The sequence below is a fragment of the Schistocerca gregaria genome, chromosome 3, assembly GCF_023897955.1.
Source record: "Schistocerca gregaria isolate iqSchGreg1 chromosome 3, iqSchGreg1.2, whole genome shotgun sequence".
In the NCBI taxonomy this organism is placed as follows: Eukaryota; Metazoa; Arthropoda; class Insecta; order Orthoptera; family Acrididae; genus Schistocerca; species Schistocerca gregaria.
In genome coordinates, this window is record NC_064922.1 from 248,556,466 (window position 1) to 248,578,370 (window position 21,905).

At 40.8% G+C, this 21,905-nt stretch overlaps 1 protein-coding gene across 1 annotated transcript in view; it reads left to right on the forward strand.

The window, feature by feature from the left end:
• Positions 1-538: 538 nt before the first annotated feature.
• The window catches only part of LOC126356054 (origin recognition complex subunit 1-like), a 128,885-nt gene continuing 107,518 nt past the window's right edge, over positions 539-21,905 (forward strand). Inside the window, exon 1 of the mRNA XM_050006748.1 lies at positions 539-691. The gene's annotated coding sequence lies outside the window, so the exon portion shown is untranslated. The remainder of the gene's footprint in view (positions 692-21,905) is intronic.

Consider the following 21,905-nt stretch of genomic DNA (forward strand, 5'->3'; position numbering starts at 1 on the left):
CTTCTATCTATTTGAATCTTGGGGACTAGGTTTTAAACTAATGAAATGGGCAAAAAATAACAGACTATTAAAACAGTGACAACCATTGCCATAATAATGTTTTTTGTTGTTGCTGTTGTCTTCAGTTCGAAGACTATTTTGATGCAGCTCCCCACACTACTTTATCCCGCGGAGTGCTCTTCACCTCCGAATAACTGCTGTAACCTATACAATTTTGAACCTGCTTACTATATACATCTCTTTAACAGCATAAACTTATAAAACGATATTAATTTCCAGTAGCAAATATAAAGAAACAAAAAATAACAAATGAAGTAAACGAAATCAGATTAAGCAAGCTATATGGAAGTAGGTGACCGTAGCACCCGTCTTAGCAGCTACTCTCAGAATGGTTTACAGGCACAATCAGGAGTTTTCTGGAGCTGGTTGAGTATGGTCACGTGATGTCAATTTCTTGTCCAAAGCGACAGCGTACGCAGCTGTTAACTGGCGCGAGACACTTGCATCAAATGTGGACTTACATCTTTGGTAGGTTTTTAAATACTCATTGGAATTTCGCGCGCGAAAATACAGTCGTCTGCTTCCAAGAGAGCAATGTGTGAAAGTTGTGTAAAAGTGTGTGATATTTAATGTTGCAGTGATCTTACTGTGACATTATTTACTATCATAGAGTGTTTGATAGTTGGATCAGGTACTATCGATTTGCTTGCAGGCCTTGATATTTAGAGATTAAAAAGCGAGCTGATTCCAATTATGTGATATTGTATCTTCATTTTCACGCAACGTATGATAGCGTAACACTAGCGACATATATTTTTGAGACAGTAGTGCTGATGTATCTTCATTTTCGGAATTCAGCTTAAGAAGTGCATAAAATAACCAAATAAATATGTGTTAGGTTTTTTTTTTTGTTATGCTGTTAAATGATTCTGCCTTAATATTTTAATCGGGCGAGTGGCGCAGTGGTTAGCACACTGGATTCGCATGCGAATATTTATACCGAGCGAGGTGGCGCAGGGATTAGCATTTCGGATTCGCGTGCGAGAGGAGGACAACTAAAGTCCTTGTATGCCCATCCAGATTCAGGTTTACCGTGATATCCGTAAATGACTCCAGCGTAATACCAGCATCGCTCCTTTGAAAAAGACATGGCCGCTTTCCTTCCCGATCCTATATAATCCCGGCTTGTGTTACACCTTGAGTAACCGCGCTTTCAGTCTTACTTCCTCCTTTTTGAATATTGAAAACTGAGAAATAAATGTAGAGGTATACTGTTTTCCCGCAAATGTTGCATGGTATGATGTGTATGGCGGTGGCGATGTATCTCTGTTGCGACGATTACTTGTGGTTGCATACATATTTTATTATTGTTACAACTTGTTTTCAAATATCGTCCATTTGATCAAATGATGGTAGTTGCTTACAAGCTTAAGTGGCGGAAAATTTTAATGAAGTTATGTACCATACACGTCTCAAATGTCAACTGTTGAGTTATTTTAACGGTGTAGTTGGAAATGATATGTACAGAATACATCCTCGTTGTTATGGAATTGTTATGTTAAACAGACAATTTTGATAGTATAATACAGATTTCTTAATTAATGTTCCAACTATCCTTTTTAAAAAAAAATACTGGGATTTGTCCACTTTTCTACTCCTATCAGAGTCCTTGCTGATGGTAGGCTATAACTCAGGCTATTTGGATCTGCACGTTATGAGTCAATTGAGTGGCTCATTGTTACTTCAGATTCCATCAACCAATGCTTATTTTCTGCGGTTCCAAATGTCATACAGCATTTCACACAGTGGTATAGAATTAACCCAATGGAAGAAAAGATAGTTATGAGAACAACTTTCCTTCTTCTAGCATTCAAGCATTAGGCAGTTTTTTTGTTGGGATATGCACCTTTCCCTCAGTTATACTTCACTACCTCTCCTTGTAGGTTTTTATTTTGTGATGTGGCTACTAATCTTTTTAATGTGTTCATACTGTTTTGCACCCTGTACTAGGCTTAATTGCAATATATGGGCTGAACTTCATTTCGGCAGTGGAGTGACTGTGACAGCTGAAGGTCGCTGGTTTATTTAGTGAGAATATGAGTATTGGAAAAAATACATGCGCACAAAATCTGTGGTTAGGACGATGAGAAAGATCTATGGGGAAACAAAATTGAGGTTCTATGTTTGGTGGTTACACTTGTGAACGTGACTATCCTACAGATGATCATAAAAAAAATCAGAAGTATGACATTAGATTTCAAGAAGTGGTGGACTTGTATCTGGTACAAAGATAACTCAAAAATAAAGTTACTAGTTAATTTGTTTATGCGCTCATCCAGTGTCCTGTGGTTCCCCTTATGAAGGAGAACCTTGAGGGTCATAAAACAAAAATATATGGCTGAAGTTACATATTGGACCCACGTGAAATCTTGGTTGTGGTGACAGACTGATCTCTAATGCAGCCCAAGGTTGGAAGGTGACAGTTTGATTGCGATTTGGTGAAGCCTACAAATGTGGAAGCAGAAGATATGGTTGTGGTTAACTAATTGACTGGTAGCAAATCCTAATGTTTAAGTGCCAACTGTTAGAATCTCCAGGAATATGATAAGCCTGCAAAAATTCATGTGGCAGTGCTGAAACATTGCCATTGACTGTAGACAGTCAAAATGACAGAAACAAGCATTTCATCTACATCCATTATGTTCACCATTATCCTAAACACGCATCCATCTCAGACAGACAACACCAATCTTGTAACTGAAAATACATCAAAATAATGCTACAACAAATATGTAACTAATGAGACACCTATGGAAACTTGGGGGCTTTAGGTGGGACACACTCTCTTTTACATATGAACCAAATCCAAATATCCATTGACCCCACATTACATAAATACTAAAGAATCAGTGTATCTACTGAACTCCATTATACCAACTAATGTGAAGCAGGAGCTTGGAGGGGGGGGGGGGAGGTATATTTCTGCTAGTTGGTGAATTCACATGACCTAAAATGAACACAATATACACTGATGACGAATAAACAGTGCACACAAACCAAATTTTATGACTATATAAACATATATCTTGTACCGCTAACTAACTAATCAAGAAACTTCATTGTACAAAAAATATTGACCACAAAATAATACCACCATTCAGTAAATAAATAAAGAGCCACAAAAAATAAAACATATACTTCATCTACTTTCTTCCAAAGAACTGCACATTTCCCACACTTGAAACTCCCTCTCGATACCCATATGCCTACTAAAAAAACACCAATAAAACTAAAATTAAGTTTTAAAAATTGAAATAATCTTTTCAGGATAAGCCAGACTAACTAAAAACTTCCTCCCTTAGCTCCTCTCCCAAATCCCTCCAAACAGTAGCACAGAAAACTGCACCATTACCCCAAATTCCAAACTACAATCACAATACTCACATCTTATGACGACCCTCCCCTCCTCAGCTCAACAAACTAACTTTGGTCTGTAAATCTTCTCCATAAGTTTTAAGAAACTCTGAGAAGAAATTGTACATCAAACACTTCTGTCATCAGTATTATTCTAAATGAGCGTGCAAGGCAAAGACTGTCGTTTATTTGCTCCCAAAAAACAATAATTTAACTGCCCCCAATTTCCCTCTTATGTTAGTGCAAACCACAGTTTCATCATTTTTAAATTCCAGTTTATGTTTAACAGTCATATTTTATCCTCAAATCTCTATAGGAAACAAAAATTTCAAAATAACAGTTGACCCCTACCCTACCAAACCCAAAAGAATCCACAGGAGACTGTGACTGGTATGTGATGCAGCAACCCTCACCTTTTTATTCCTGTCTCACAATGGTTTCTCATAATATAGTGTACTAAAGCACCGTATTATTGCTTAAAATTAATGGTGTATGTTGTAGCAACCATTATCGATGACTCTTAAAGTTCAAAGCCATATCCAGTGTATTATCCCACAAAACAACCTTTTCTAAATCACAATACAACCACTTTGCTGACATCAAAACTCAATTTTAGAGTGTGCCACCACAAACAGCAAATCTGCTAAAAAAGCTGTCTCTTCCCACATCCTATATTGACAATACACTGGGTGCTGTGCAAATTATTCTTATAGCATTGTATCACCCTTTTAATCTGTGTCTGTTTCCTCTTACTTTTGCATCATATTTTTGTCACCTTCCCTTTCAAATGGGAAGAAAGTCAGCAGTCAGTCGTAATTCAGTCTTTACTTTCGTGCTTGTCTAGATTTCAGCTACAGGATAATTATCATCAGGGCACATGTGTCTCACTTCATATGCGCTGGCGATTGCCATCTTGTAACTGAAATCTAGGTCTGCAATAAAGTGCAGATTGAATCACAACTTATTGCTGACTTCCTCTTTGAATTAAATCGGTCACTGTCCACAAAGGTTCCAATGAAATCCAACCTGAAGCAGTTTCCTTTCTTCATATAGCAATTGCAGATGTTCCTTCCCTCATACAACCTTTTCTTCTTGGCTTAATACTGGCTTGTCAATTGAGTGCTTGATAGATGTACAGCTGTTTCTCTTTTCTCCAAACTGAGTGGGTTGGTGCAGTGATAAGCACACTGGACTTGCATCTCACATTCCGGAGGACGATGGTTCAAACCCGTCTGGCTGTACTGATTTAGGTTCTCCACAATTTCCCTAAATCAATTAAGGCAAATGCCAGGATGGTTCCTTCGAAAGGAAATGGCCGCTTTCCTTCTTCCGTTTCCCCTAATCGAAGCTTGTGCTCCATCTCTAATGACCTAGTTGTCGACAGGACATTAAACACTTATTATGGACTACTTATCGGTCTCAGTTTTGGATATCTATATTCCAATTTGTATTTCAGTTGCTTCATATGTGTTTCCACTTTTCATAAATTAAATTTAATATCTCCTGTATTGTCCAAGAGTTGCTGTTGAGCCTCTTTCTTTTTATGAGGTTTTTTCCTGTGCTGTCTTTACTATTTCATATCTCATAGCTGCCCATTCCTCTTCTGTTACATTCCTTTCCCTGTTTCAGTTAGTTGCTGCCTAATACTGAAATATTGAGCCATCTCTGATTGTTGCAACTTATCCAGATCTCATCTCCTTAATTTCTTACCTTTTAGTAACTTGTATGTTATCTGGGTTTTTTCAATTTTTCTCAAAATACCACTATGTATTCTGTATGAAACTTTGTGGTGTCTCCAAATCTTTCTTGATCTTTTGCCACGTTCCTGAAACCAAGGGTTTGTAATGATTATATAGTGTACTGTATCAATTTGTAACAAGTAACTCCCCCTCCCCCTTTTTCCCCCCATTATGTGTTACACTGTTTTTCTGTCTCTTCATGCTATCAGGTTCAGCTTTCCATTACAATTAAATATGTGTCTCACAAACTGAGTAATTTCTTGTGTGTCTTCATACATTAATTCAGTCTCTTCACATCTGTGAAACTAGTAGGCATGTATACTTTTACGTCTATTTGTGTTTGTCACTTTGTGTTTATTTTGATTCTGATAACCCATTCACTACAGTGTTTATAGTAGTGAACGCATGGTCTGCCTTTCTTGTTCTGTGATTGTGTTCCCTGCCAGACAAGATATTTACTGTGTGTGAGTAAATATTGGCTGTTACTGTAAGCCCAGTAATGACTGCAGTGAGGCAAGATTATTACACTGCTAACCATTAATGAGCTAATACTGTTTGCTAGGATATTTTAGGTTGGTGCATAACTTTGTAGCGTTTTTGTTTTGTGTGTTGGTATTCAGGTTGCTAAGGACTTATTTAGCAATTGTTATTTTTTATTTGTAATTCACTGTTGCTATTTGAGTTTACATATTGTCATTTTGTCATTTGGAGATACTGAGAGGAGCTGTGGATGCTAGAAAATGGAGAAATTGGAACATTTCTCCTATTGTTCTATTTGAGTTCAATAAGGGGTGACAGCTATGGAAGCAGCCAGAAATATTTACACTGTTTATAGGCATAATATGATTGGGCAGAGCACGGCCAGAAAATGGTTTTCTTGTTTTGGGAAGGATTGTTTTGACATTGGTGACTCTTCACGTTCAGAAGACCTGCAGTGTTTGTTGAAAATAGTTTAAACTTATTAATTCACTATGATCCATGCCAGTGTAGTCAAGAAGTAGCAAATGTGATGAACTGTGATCATTCCACCATCATACAATATTTTTATGCAATGAGAAAGGTTCAAAAATCAGGTGCAGCAGTACCACATGTTCCAAGCCAAACTCACAGAAATTGTGGGTGGCCAAATGTACAACTCTGCTTGCTTGTCATCAGATGACTCATGAATAACACCAATCATTTCTATCCTGTATCGTTACTGGTGGCGAGAAATGATGTCTTTATGCTAATATAAGGAAAAGAAAATGATTATTGAGTCCAAACAAAGCAGCAACTCCCATACAAAGACCAGCAAACATCCACAAAAGATAATGTCATGCATCTGGTGGAACAGCGATGGTGTGGCGTACTACAAATTGTTCCCTGAGGCGAACAATCACTGCTGAAATTTATTGTCAACAATTGAGATGTCTTGCAGACACAATCCAAGAGCTGTGACCAGGAAGGCTGTGAGAAGTGATGCTACTCAATGATAACGCCTGCCTGCATCCTACTAGACTGAGAAAACAACACTATACGCAAGTTGGGTTGGAAAGTCATTCAACACTCACCTTATTCCTTGATCTTGTGCCCTCAGATTTCACCTTTCTGGATGAAGCGATTCGAACATGACTCGACAAGCTCTTCGCCTCAAAACCGCGTGATTTCTACAGTCATGGAATTGATAAGTTACCCCAACATTGGCAGACTGTCTTAAATAGTGAAGCAGAATGTATTATTGGTGACTGAAGTCTGTGATATGTGCATCTGTTGTGCTTATTAAACTTAGACTATGAAAAATGCTATGAGCTTACATAGTAGGTAGGAGGAGTAACACCATCTATATCTTTTTTGTATGTAAAGATTATGCAGTGGGTTTCTCATTTAGAAATCACATTTGGATGTTGCTTTGTTTGGGAGAAGATTGTGCCTCATCTGAGGAAGAGAAACATCTATCGGCTTATGTCAGAAATACACAGTGACAGGATTATTTTCTGCTGAGACCACAGTTTATCATTCCACAATTTTGGTGCTCACATTGTGAGTACCATGACTGTCATTCAGATCTGGAATTGATGTATTTCTAATGCCATACTTGTACTTATGAGCAACATCAATTTTTGTTTGGTCATTTAATATTGAACAGCCATACACATATCTTGAGTTAGGAGGTAATTTTGTTTGTCACACCTCGTCTTTCCAGATGTGTCTCAGTTCCGAAAAGCGTCACATTGCATTTATCCCTCTCATGTGGCAAAGCATTTGGTTCGGTGGAATGGGATGCCACTGGGTATGCAACACAGTTACCTCGGATTTGCATAGCCATTAATTTGGACAGCCGGTGATAACATTTGTAATGTGATGATGATGCACCTTTAGCTGTCACCCGAGCTTAATTTGTCTTTATGTCTTACTCGACGTGCAGCTGTTGAGGCTGTGAGAGGTAGCAGCTGTGTGTACTAAATTTCACTGTATAGCCCTGAATACCTGATATTACATTCATGTGTTCTTAACAGTGTACTGTATATATACAATAGGAAAAAATTATGTTATTTGGTGTCCTTTCTGCAGCTGCAATTTTAATGGCCAGCCCCATTTTAAGGAGAAGCAGATTTTGTACAACTGAGAGTACATTTCAGGAAGTGAGTCAGTGAATAATGGAACATTGCAGGAGAGAGAGAGAGAGAGAGAGAGAGAGAGAGAGAGAGAGAGAGAGAGAGAGAGAGAGAGACCAACCAACCAACCAACCAACCAACCAACCAACCGACTGTCCATCAGTAATTGCAGTTCTTCATGAAAACTCTAAACATGTGTTGAATATAGTTTAGACAGCCATGTTAAAGCTTGGGAGTCAGTCAGATAATTATTCACTGTGGATTCTTTTGCGGGGTAGGGGCTTGGTGACCTCAGGGTTCCTGAGACGAGGATAGGTCAGAGCTGCCAGTTCTGTCACCATAAGTTCTGGGCATGCTTCGGCAACCACCAAGTTGTGTGTCACAGGGAATGGAAATCTTGACTTTACTGTCCAGATCGTGAGATTTGTAAAAATCTGTATTAAAAAAAACCCTCAGTCTTGAGGTTTGCTGCGCTCTGATGAGATCCATGGGTGTTGAGGTGGAACAGCTGCTAGCTGGAAACCTCCGGGGAACCTGCCGCACCTTGGACGTTCGTGAGACTGAAATGGATCTTCTGAAATTTCCTTTTCCTCCTCCCAGCTGAAAGGGTGGACCACTGGAAGGTACCCCATCTAACAAGAGGGCTCGTGTAACAAGTCCTGATTGACAAGTTCATTCGAAAAGTACAGTATCCAGTAACAGAGTGCATGCTGGTCCTCGGAATGTGTTTTTAGTAGTGAAATGGAAGGAGGGTATTTTTGAAAAGGTTTCGCCCTTCTATATACAGAAGGGTTTGGAGGGCATCTGTGGCTCCATATAATCAGTGAATCATTTGCGCTATGGGACACTGTTAGTGGAAACTTCCAATTCCCAGCAAGCCACTAACCTACAAACAGCTAAGTAGTTCGGAGAGTATGCAATAGACCCTGAACTGCACACCACCTTGAATTATAGCAAAGGCATTTTGATGTTCAGGGATCTCATCGAGATTCCCAAGGAGGAATTGCAACGTGAGTAGGCTCCAGAAGGTCTAGTAGACATGAAAAACATCATGAAGAGGATAGATGGGGGTCCTATCAGATCTGATTCTTTTATCCTGACATTCAGTAGCACAAAACTTCCTGAGCATGTTAAGGCTGGCTTTCTTCGCCTTAGCATGCACCTTATTTCCCAAACCAAATGCGCTGCTTCAAAAGCCAGTGATGTATGGCAACTGGTAAGGCCACTCATGAAAGAGTTGGTTGCTCGTCTCCTGCCAAATGTATCAACTGCTCTAACCTGTTTGGAGTAGGGACTGTGAAGGTTCTTTGTAGAGAAATGCAAAGCACAGGAAATAAAAACAACCAAGCATATCCTCTATGGTGAGGCCGAAAAGGTATTTAAGTCCATGCAGCCTCCCACATTTGCCACATCTTTTGCTTCAATTCTTCAGAAGCCTATTCCAAATCTGATGCCTCTACTCAAATGGAGGTGGTGAGTGTCAACACTAACACCTGCGTGTGCCAATGCACTTGCAAGGCAGCTAGTGTTTCAGAGCCTGTAGTGTCCACTAGAACAGCAGACAAAGACACTGTGGCCAAAAAGGGTGAGTCCAAGGCACCTCAAACGGCTGAGGCTGTTCAAAAGTCCAGCACCGCACCCATTACGCCTCCTACTCCAGCTCCAGCAAACCCCTCGAAACAGCAAGAAGCTGCTGTAAAGCAGCAACAGCAGATGAAATCGAGCAGTAAACTGTCAGACTATGTCGATATGATTCTACCTGATGCTTCTGCTGACTCTTGACCACAACTGATGGAATATGTGGTATGTGTGGAGCAATCATCTCGCCCCATGACTGAACCTCCATTCGCTGCAGTCTCTCCACCCCTGTGTAGAGACAGGATGAAGGAAGGTGCTACCCCCTTGATAGGTGTCTCCCATACTTCTGTGGAACTTACAGGGTTTCAGGACGCATGTGGAGGAACTTCGCCTACTGTTTCAGAGTAGACCACTGCGTCTGTGTCTCCAGGAGACTAATTTCACACAGTCATACACCCCTGAGCTACAAGGGTATGTACTCCACAAGAAGGATGACCCGAGTGAGAGAGAGCTAGAGGAGGTATTTTTGTCAGTACCGACTACCACTCCTTGCCTCACTCACTCACAACGAATTTACAAGCAGTTGCTATATCAGTGCTCGTGCTTCATTCATTGACAGTATGTTCCCTTTATCTTCTGCCACATGATACACTCAATGAAGAGGCTCTAAACGACCTTACGCAGCTCCCCCACCCTATCATCCTCTGTGGTGATTTTAATGCACATAATGTGCTTAGGGGCTCTGCAACTACCTGTCCCAGGGGTGGAGCGATTGAGAGGCTTCTCATGTCGTCATGTGCATGTTTGCTAAGTACGGGAAAAGCACGTACCTCTGCGCTGCAACTGGGTCATTCTCTGCCATCGATCTCTCACTTTGATTTCTAGCTCTTGCTTCCTCTGCTCAATGGGAAGTGGTCAATGACTTGCACTCACTTCCCAGTTTGGATTCACATGCCAGGTAGTGGAACTAGAAGGGAAACCACCACAATGGGTGCTCAGTAGAGCAGACTGGAAACTTCATGGACAGCTAGCACAGTTTGAACATTGTGTCAATGTTGTGGAATGGGTGGATCATATTACCAAAGTGATCCACCATGCCGCTGAAGCATCCATTCCACACCCCACGGGACTACTGAAGTGGCAGCCTGTCCCTTGTTGGAATGACAAATGGCGCTCTGCAATCAGGACTAGGTGTGCGGTTCTGCATAGGTTCAAGTGCCGATCAACTGCCAGAGAACCTTGCAGCCTTTTGGGTGGCGAGGGTGAAATGTTGCCGGATTCTTCGATAGAGCAAGATGAGGTTGTGGTAGGTAACAGTTCCTGAACACCGTTAATCGTTCTACAAAGTGTTCTGTTGTATGGGAGACCATCAGGAGAATTTCTGGGAGAGGAGGAAGGTGCCCCATGACTGCTGTAATGGGGAACGGCACTCTCCAAACCAATCCAAGAGACATTGGCCAGACTATGGTGGCCCATTTTGCCACAGTTACTGCAACAGCCAGACAGGATGCAGGTTTCCAGCACCATAGAGCAGTTGTTGAGAGGACCAGTTTGGACTACCGTTCACCGCTGATGAAGATTACAACTGCCCATTTTCCATGTGGGAGATGGATTCTGCATTGTCTGAGGCTCATGACACACCCCCTGGTTACAACAAATCCATTACAGTATGCTGTGGCCCATCACAAGACGAAACAAAGATATCCTCCTTGCACTTCTTTTTAATGCCATTTGGGAGTCAGGTCACTTTCCCAACTCCTGGCCTGAGGCATTTGTGATTACTCTTTTAAAATCTGGGAAAGACCGTACGTTCCCGAGTAGTTACTGTAGTGTTGCCCTCATAAGCTGCATGGGAAAGGCCTTGAATTGGATGGTCAACTACTGCCTTGTCTGGATCTTAGAATCAAGGCAACTCCTTAGTTGCTTTCAGTGTGAGTTCAGGAGGTACCGCTCTACCTTTAATGACCTGGCCCTCCTGGAAGTGGCTGTACAACAGGCTTTCCAGCACTGGCATCATCTTTTAGATACATTTTTTGACATCAAGTAGGCCTACGATACAACTTGGAGGCATCTTATCAATGCCCAGCTTTACAAATGGGGTTTTCATGTTTGTCTTCCCATTTTTCTTCAGTTCTTTCCCTCACCACAGTATTTTCGATACCAAGTCGATGATGTCCTGTCTGATCACTTTCAACAGGAGAACGGTGTCCTTCTAGTTAGTGTTTAAAGTGTGACAGTCTTTGTCATAACTATTAATAGCATTACTTCAGTTGTGGAAAGTCCTGTCCAGTGTTGTTTGTTTGTGGATGACTTCTCTCTGATTTGCTAAAGATGTTAGACGTGGTGCACCGTGAAGGGATTAGATTGGCCACTGGGGCATTCAGAACAAGCCCCATATGAAGCCTGTGCACAGAGGCTGGTGAACTGCCACTTTACATCAGATGGCGGCTACTTATGCTGTGCCAGATATATTAAATATTATACACTCCAGCATACCATACCGTTGCCCGGCCTCCAATGGAAAGGCTTTTCGTAACGGGCAACGAGGCTCTGTGGGATTCGCACACAGGATTGACTTTTAGATATGAGTGTGGCCAGTCTTCATGTTTTACATCGCAGTTGGAGCAATTTCCACCTTGGCTCCTCCAGAGGCCCAGACTAATTTTAGACTTATCAATTTAAAAAAAAAAAAGATAGTACACCAGTTTTTACGTTTCAATCTCTGTTTTTTAATATTTTAGATATGTGTCACGGTTTCGCAGTAGTGCATTGATGGCTCCAAACAAGGGAAGTCCGTTGACTGCTCTGTCGTGTTCCCTGACCATGTCACCAGGATTCCCCTTCATGATGAGTATATTATTTTCTCGGCGGAGCTCCACACGATCCTGAAGGCACTGGTGCTGATGCATTTTATTTGGGGCAAAAGATTTCTCGTTTGCTCCAATTCTCTTAGTGCCTTACAGATGTTAAAAAATCTGTACCCAGCTGAGAAGCTGGCCCAGCTGATACGTGACAAACTGTACTTGCTCCAACAGCAGGGACAGCTGGTGCCATTCTGCTGGGTGCCAGGTCATGCTGAGATATGGGGAAATGAATAGGCTGATCGAGCTGCCAAGGAGGCATGCAGAGGACAGGATGCAGCACAGTGTCCTATTCACTTGCAGGCTATCATTTCTGCACTACACGGGATGTTCATGCAGTAGTGGGATGAGGAATGGCAGGTAGTAATGGACAAACAGCTGTGGCTGGTGAAGTTCCTCCTGCCAGTTGCCCAGGTGGTATGAAGTTACCCTCCCATGCCTTTGCATAGGTCACTGTCCTTGTATACATGGTTGTTTACTATGGCGCAAGGATCCCCCATTTTGTGATGCTCGGGTTGTACCGATCTCTCCGTGCCATATGTTAACAGAATGCATTTTATATCAAGACGCAAGGGCAGAAGCAGACATTGGTGGGGATCTGCCCTCTATTTTAGTTGATAACAATACGAGTGTGGCTAAGGTTTTAAAGTTTTGTAACGTGTCTGGTCTCTGGCCCAAACTTTAGACTGGAGGTTTTACTGTGTTGCAGAGAGGCTGGCTGCTCCTTTATAATTTTTGCAGTCAGCCAGCCACATCCATCAGCTATATTGTTTTAGCTCCTTATATCACTTTCTTGCTGTTTAGTTAATCTGTTGATATTGACATGATACTTCATTCCATGCTTGCGTGTGGATACACAAGTAGTTGTCCAACTTTTGTTACTTATATTTTACATGCTGTTTTGTACTGTTTAGTGTATTTTACCAACACTTGTCTCAAATTGTTTTTTCGTGGGCACTCAAGACCTTGCTGTCGTGCACCCGCACCAACATATCCATCCATCCATCTGTCCAATCATCTATCTATCCTTCAATCCATGTTCATTGTGGAAACTTACAGGAAGAGAGATAGTATGTGACTGGTTATGGAATCTGCCTCTTTGACAATAGCATGTTGCTGCGGAATTTAGACATGCTGCTCTCAGTGACATTTCTAATAGAGATGGGTTTATGAGGAGGAGTGCTGAGATATAGGTGTCTCATAATGGTATCAACAGTCAATCCAGTTATTTGATGAGACTTTTGGGGCTGATGCACTGTACTTCCGTCATGTTCACATGTCTCAATGCTCAGACTGTGGTAACTTGGAAATAGTTCATACGTGCAGCCATTTAAGATCCTCATAGAAGCTCTCTGCCTTCTATCTATACCATATCAAACATGGAGAAACCTTTCCAGTTTCCATCATGCTTAGGTATCCACTATCTACTGTTACTAATTCTATATTCATTCAGTCATTACAGTATGAACATTTGGTGTCTGCATATGCCCACACGTGTAGTGCAGTAGCTTGTATTTCTCAAATGTTCTGTTTAGTAAAATATGTTATTTAACAGAAAAAGGTTAAGACTCTATATCTTTCAAATAATGGAAGAAGCAAAGGCATATAATATACTGGGAAGAACGTATTTGTAAGGGGAGTGAACAGAGAAAGTGAAAGACAACAGAGAGAAGCATAATGTAGAATGAGTGAAGTAAGGGTCATGGGGACAAAGTGGAGACAGGTGTGAGGCAGGGACTAGTAGAGATTAAGGCCAGGTACTGTGAGATCACTGTCACATGTACACAATTCAGAGAAGCTGGTGTTGGTGGTGGAGATGATCCTGATGTCGCCACATGTTAAGCAGCAACTGATGTAGAGCATGTTGTGCTTAGCGGCATGTTCTGCCACTGAATGGTCAATCTGCTGTTGACCACAGCTTGGTGGTGGCTATTCATTCAGGTGGACAGTCGCCTGATTGTCATCCCAACATAAAATATTGTGTGAAAGCTACAGTAGAGCTGATATATTCCATGATTGCTTTATTAAAGAACTTTGGGCCTGCAGCCTTTCACCATTTACTATGCTGGGCACCTGCCAGTCATCTTCTTTTCAGCCATTGAGGACTGGAGAAGACTTCCGCTGTCGTGCAGTTTATTTATGTACTGTGGTATTCTGTACATGTGTTACGCTCATGGTAACAGGCTGGCCACACTACAAAACAGGTAGCACCTTTGCTAGTGGAATTGCGTAACTCAGCTGTCTTCAGAGTGGTTGCTCATAGTGGCCATCAGTGTACTCTGTTGCCTGTAAGGGATGATTGTTTTCACCAGTGACCCTGTTCCTGACTGCATAGGATATGCCTGTGATGGAATTGAAATTAGATGTGCTGGGAAGGGTGCATAGGAAAAGTGCTGCACCTGGGTCTTTCAAAAGGATGAGAATGCTGTAACAAAGGTTGGGAGTAGATGGGGCTTAAGGGGTTCTCATTTCACCATTCCAAGTGTATCCAAATTTGTATCAAAGTGAACTATCATTCATCTTTTGTAACTTCTTGTGGATTGAATGCACTGTAAACTATTGAAATTGAATTTCGGCAGAGCAGTTGCTGCCGGTAAGTAATAGCTAGAAATAGTAGATTCGAACATCCTTGATTGTTCCATCATGGGCATATTTTATCTATAGTGTCTGTATAAATATATCCATTGGAATTTTTCGTGTGGAAATACAGTTGTCTCTGTCAGAGTGGTATTGGGTCATATACAAGTTTGTAATGTTTTATGTGGTTGTGGTTATTTTAATGTGATGAAATTTGTTATTATAGGATATTTGACAGCTGAATCTGGTGATGTCTGTTTGCTCCCTGCCCTATGTATTCAAAGCTTCAAAAGCAAGCTGACTCCAATTATCGTTATTTGGATAACTTTATTTCCTTGTAACATCTGGTAGCATAACAGTATCAATTTTAGAGACACTAATGCTAATGTGCACCTTCCATTTTAGGATTTAGTTTAATAGCTCCATGTTGTTGTTGTTGTTGTTGTTGTTGTTGTGGTCTTCAGTCCTGAGACGGATTTGATGCAGCTCTTCGTGCTGCTCTATCCTGTGCAAGCTTCTTCATCTCCCAGTACCTACTGCAGCCTACATCCTTCTGAATCTGCTTAGTGTATTCATCTCTTGGTCTCCCTCTACGATTTTTACCCTCCACACTGCCCTCCAATACTAAATTGGTGATTCCTTGATGTCTCAGAACATGTCCTACCAACCGATCGCTTCTTCTAGTCTAGTTGTGCCACATGCTCCTCTTCTTCCTAATTCTATTCAATACCTCCTCATTAGTTATGTGATCTACCCATCTAATCTTCAGCATTCTTCTGTAGCACTACATTTTGAAAGCTTCTATTCTCTTCTTGTTTAAACTATTTATCATCCACATTTCACTTCCATACATGGCTACACTCCATACAAATATTTTCAGAAACGACTCCCTGACATTTAAATCTATACTCAATGTTAACAAATTTTTCATCTTCAGAAACACTCTTCGTGCCATTGCCAGTCTACATTTTATATCCTCTCTATTTTGACCATCATCAGTTATTTTGCTACCCAAACAGCAAAACTCCTTTACTACTTCAAGTGTCTCATTTCCTAATCTAATTCCCTGAGCATTGCCTGACTTAATTCGACTACATTCTATTATCCTCGTTTTGCTTTATACCCTCCTTTCAAGACATTGTCCATTCTGTTCAACTGCTCTTCCAAATCCTTCGCTGTCTCTGATAGAATTACAATGCCATAGGCAAACCTCAAAGTTTTTATTTCTTCTCCATGGATTTTAATACCTACTCCAAACTTTTATTTTTTTTTTTCCTTTATTGCTTGCTCAATACACAGATTGACTAGCATCGGGGATAGGCTACAACTCTGTCTCACTCCCTTCCCAACCACTGCTTCCCTTTCATGTCCCTCAACTCTTATAACTGCCATCTGCTTTCTGTACAAATTATAAATAGCTTTTCGCTCCCTGTATTTTACCCCTGCCACCTTCAGAATTTGAAAGAGAGTATTCCAGTCAACATTGTCAAAAGCTTTCTCTAAGTCTACAAATGCTAGAAATGTAGGTTTGCCTTTCTTTAATCTTTCTTCTAAGATAAGTCGTAGGGTCAGTATTGCCTCACATGTTCCAACATTTCTACGGAATCCAAACTGATCTTCCCCGAGGTCGGTTTCTATCAGTTTTTCCATTCGTCTGTAAAGAATTGGTGTTAGTATTTTGCAGCTGTTACTTATTAAACTGATCGATCGGTAATTTTCACATCTGTCAACACCTGCTTTCTTTGGAATTGGAATTATTATATTCTTCTTGAAGTCTGAGGGTGTTTCGCCTGTGTCATACATCTTGCTCACCAGATGGTGGAGTTTTGTAAACACTGGCTCTCCCAAGGCTGTCAGTAGTTCTAATGGAATGTTGTCTACTCCGGGGGGCCTTGTTCGACTCAGGTCTTTTAGTGCTCTGTCAAACTCTTCACGCAGTATCATATCTCCCATTTCATCTTCATCTACATCATCTTCCATTTCCGTAATATTGTCCTCAAGTACATCGCCCTTGTATAGACCCTCTAAATACTCCTACCACCTTTCTGCTTTCCCATCTTTGCTTAGAACTGGGTTTCCATCTAAGCTCTTGATATTCATGCAAGTGGTTCTCCTTTCTCCAAAGGTTTCTTTAATTTTCCTGTAGGCAGTATCTATCTTACCCCTAGTGAGGAAAGCCTCTACATCCTTACATTTGTCCTCTAGCCATCCCTGCTTAGCCGTTTTGCACTTCCTGTCGATATCATTTTTGAGACGTTTGTATTCCTTTTTGCCTGCTTCATTTCCTGCATTTTTATATTTCCTCCTTTCATCAATTAAATTCAATTTTTCTTCTGTTACCCAAGGATTTCTATTAGCCCTCGTCTTTTTACCTATTTGATCCTCTGCTGCCTTCACTATTTCATCCCTCAAACCTACCCATTCTTCTTCTAGTGTATTTTGTTCCCCCTTTCCTGTCAATTGTTTCCTTATGCTCTCCCCAAAACTCTGTACAACCTCTGCTTCTTTCAGTTTATCCAGGTCCCATCTCCTTAAATTCCCACCTTTTTGCAGTTTCTTCAGTTGTAATCAACAGTTCATAACCAATAGATTGTGGTCAGAGTCCACATCTGCCCCTGGAAAAAAAGCTCCATAAAATAACAAAAAAATATGTATAAGTTTGTTGTGTTATGAGGTTATTACTCTGCTTTATCATTTAAACCAACCAGTGTGCTCAGATAGTTAAAATATGTGTCTTTCATTCAGGACAGTCGTGGTTCAAGTTCTCATCAGACTTTCCAGATTTATATTTTCAGCGATTTCCTTAAATTGCTCCAGGCAAGTGCCAGAATGATTCCTTTGAAAAAAATCATGGCCGAATAATTTACCAGTATTTTTGTAATCCATTTTAAATGACCATGCTCTCGATCTTCCTTCCTGCTTTTTGAAATTTAAAATTGAGAAATACATTGTTCAGTTACACCTTTTTCTTACACTTGTAGTTCCTGTGACTTAATCATTCTTCTAGTTATAAAAATGTTGGCTTGTGGTTACACGCATCTTCTATTCTAGTAGGAGCTTGTTTTCAGATATTGTCCATTTGATCTAATGATTGTAGTTACCTAAAAATGTTAGTTATGAAAAATTTATTAATAAAATTCAGTATGTAAATTGAAAAATATCATGCATTAACAGTTGCAAGAAGACTGTGGCTTCCATCCTACCCCACATGTGACTCAGCCATCAACTTACAAGTTATTTTAGCAATGTAGTCTGAAATAATGTTTACTGAATGCATTTCAGTTGAGATAAAATTGATAAGTTAAAGTGACTATTTTGGAAGTATACTGCCCAGTCACATTAATGTGTCTACATATGAAAAGCCTGAATAACCACATTTTGTTGTGCGGACTGCTGCAAGACTTACAGGAAGTGTGTCAATGAGGTTCTGGAAGATACCAGCAGAGATGCAGGGCCATGCCGACTTGAATGCCGTGGCCAGCTTTGCTGGGTTTCTCGGTTGGGAATCCATGGCTTGAACACTCCGATCAAAGTGGTCCCACACATTCTCAATTGGTTTTCAATCTGGGGAGTTTGGTGGCAAGGGGAGTACAGTAAACTGATCCTGGTACTCTGAATCATATACGTATATTGCTCGCTGTCTACACATTGCATTGTCCTGTAGGTAGATGTCATTATGCCGAGAAAAACAGTCGGTAGAGGTGGATGTGTTCCCAATAGATAGGTGCATACTTGTGTTGATCCATTGTGCCTTCCATAATGACAAGATCACCCAGGAAATGCCATGAAAACACTCCCCAGGCCATAATGCTCCCTCCTCCAGCCAGGACCCATCGGATGATTATTGCTTTCAGATGTTTCATACTATACATGCCAAAGGCCATCTGTCCAATGAAGCATAAAACATATTTGAAGAAGCCACACAGTGGATGTCCAGTTGCAGAATTGGCATGCAAATTCCAGCATTTGCTACGGATGAACAGCAGTCAGTATGGGTGCATGAACCAGGCGCCTGCTATGGAGCCCCATACGCAGCAACGGTCACCGAACAGTCATTGTGGGGATGCTGTTGGTACCCTGTTGGTTCATCTGAGTGGTCAGTTGCACAACAGCTGCATGTCTATTTGCCTGTGTGCAATTCTGCTGCTGCTGTTGCTCTCTGCCATCTACGGCCTGTAGTGAACCGCAGTTGCCTCAGCACTGGTTTTGGATACTGCCATTTTGCCAGGCACAGTATACTTTATCTATGGCGGCACATGAACAGTTTACAAACTTAACTGTTTTGGAAATGCTTCCACCCTTGGCCTGAAAGCCAATTACATGCCTTTTAGATTTTAGATAAATCACTCCTTTTTGTGCATTATGACGACGGCTGCATTGTTTTCCCCGTCCCCCGACACACTTTATGTAATCTGCACTGCTAGTGCTGCCACCTGCCATCTGTGAGTAGTTTTTGCACGTTGACATTGAACATAGGTGGTGGCCATATTAATGAGACTGGACTGTGTATAGTACAGTATTCTTAGTTATTTGCCAACCATTATTTTTAAAGAAGCTGTGATATGTGTACTTTTCTACTCCTATCAGAACCATTGCTAATGGTGATGTGTATGTCAGATTATCCTGTGTTAGAGCCCCGACCTCTCTATTTGGATCTATACATTTTTCCAGCCCCTACATCCACCAGTGCAAGTGACCGTAAACTGTGTTCGTCCTCTGTCATGTAGGGTAGAAAAGTGGCAGTGAGGACATTCTCACATCCCACCTATTAACTGTGAGACATAGATCCTGAGTTTCTCAAGTTGTGCAACAGCAAGAAGTCAGTGGGAATTCCAACTGTAACAGCAGGAATTACTGTTACAAGTATTGTGAGACCAACAATGCTATCGTGGCTCCCTGCCATCAAGGAAGTAAATAAGCAGCCACAGTGTGTGAGTGGCATAAACAATGCGCTGCAAGTCATCTTGGCGGACAATAATATTTTGGGTAAACATTTGTCCTCTCTTGCTCTGTCCGTTTCGAATCTAGCCATTGATGACGACCAACCAATAGCGTTAGCAAGCATTTCAACCGATAACCCTTCTCCAGCATAAGTGTGGAATAGTGCCTTTCTATCCAATGACGATGGTCTGCCAATGGTATCCACAGGAAATGAGCTACCAACGCCCCTTCCTCTGCCTCAGAGCAGGAATATTAACCTATGACTATGGCCCACCAATGGTAGCCTTATGAATTTTAACCAATACTATCAATTCTCCAGCACGAACATTAGAAAACTTCCGCTTTATAAGTGGATGCGACACTTGTCTCTGGCAGTGTTCTAGGAGTAGTGGACACCAAAAGATCCTGAGGAAGATCCCAGCAGAGGGATCGAAATGTCGAACATTTTAGAAGAAACATGATGCGGCCTAATAACCCAGAACTTCAGTCTAGAACTAGCTGGCTGTGTTTTATTTTTAAATAACACATTGATTTTTCAGCTCTTTCTCACAATTTCCTCATTATTTATTGTCAACCCTTTTTCGATCTCCCAGTTCCAAGGATAACTTTCTCTTCTCTGACTGTCACTCACTTAAATTAATACTAAAATATAAATCACAAACTAAACTCTAAACAGCTGCATTCATGACAGTTTCAAATTAAACTGAACTGGTGGCCAAGTGACCAGCTGTTACAATGACTGGCGGTATTTTCTTTGAATGTGAATTTTGGATGAGTATCATTGATTGTCGACATGGGCTACTCCTATGACAGTGCTAGTGGCATCTCCCATCACAAAACTTAATTCTGAGCAATGAGAGCAATGAGAATTTCCTTCCTAATGTATACCACATGGGAAAGCAGGACACTGAATAAAATTAATAATGGTCACTGTGTACAAAGTAACATTATTACTAAAACAAAATGTCTCCTGTTTCCATTTCATTGTGAGTTAAATTTGCCTTCTCTTTTCAAGAGTTGTGAATAAAATGTTTTTTTTTTTTTTTTTTTTTTAAAAAAAAAAACAGTAATAGCTTACAAAGCACATTTAAAATTCACTGCCCTAGGTGGCTGCATAGTCTAACTAGGCCTAAATAAGCCTCTGTGCCACCATAGATTGTAAAATGCACCTCTGATGTGTGTGTTTTCTACTGTGCAGAGTGCTTGGTTTATTTTGTTGTCAATTTATTTGTTTTTCTGAAATCCAGATCGCTGATAGCTAAGTCCCATTAGCGTCCCATGTGACTATAGTTTGTCACTCAGGAGGTGTTCCTGCACTTAAGCAAGTGTGTTCAGTAAAGAAATTGACCAGTATAACTCTTGATTGGTTGAATCTTTAACTGTGGCTCTCTTGTGGATCACAGTGTTCACTGTTTTCCATGTTCCAGGTATTCTTCCCAGCTGCAGGGCCTTATTTAGGGTTTTGATTAGTAAGGGGTTAATGAGTGATGCGGACTGCTGTAGGACTTCCATGTGGACACCATCAGGCCCAGGGGCTAACCTCTCATTTAAAACTGCAAGTGACGGTTTCATTTCTGTAGTCAAGCTGTAGTTTTGTTCAAAGATTGATGTGCATCTGTAGATCTGTTTTTTCATCATCAGGCCGGAGTTTTTGCAGTAAGTATTCTGCAGTGCCTCTCCAAGCGTATGTTCACATGCCATCATTTTGTTGCAGCGTTGCGAAGATTGACGTGGTTTGTTTTTTCCATTAAAGCTTTGCAAGGTAATCTCCACATGTTGTGTATCTGTTTTGTCTTCTTAAGTTTGTTAGTTTGTGTGACCACGGAATTTTTGAGTGTTTTTTTGTTTTGTTTGTGTGTGGTGTTGCTGTCTTCTGGGCTGTCTGTATCAGTTCAGTCGGTGTATGGATTTGTAGTCCCTGCTTTCTGTTAAGTTTCACAGAGGATAACATTATATGATTTCTCGCAATCTCTCCCAGACTGCTTTATGGAGCAAGAGTTTTCTGTTAGAAACATCATCTGCTAAGTTGTCTGCATGGATTTTTATTGTGATTACATTATGCAACCTTTGTCAACACTCGAGTCTCCTATATGTGTCAAGCCTTATTTACTACAGGGATATCTTTCGTTTTGCTATCCTTTGTTTCCCTGTTAAGAATGCATAGATTTTATTCAGGTAGGGTAGCGTTTACTATTCTTGCT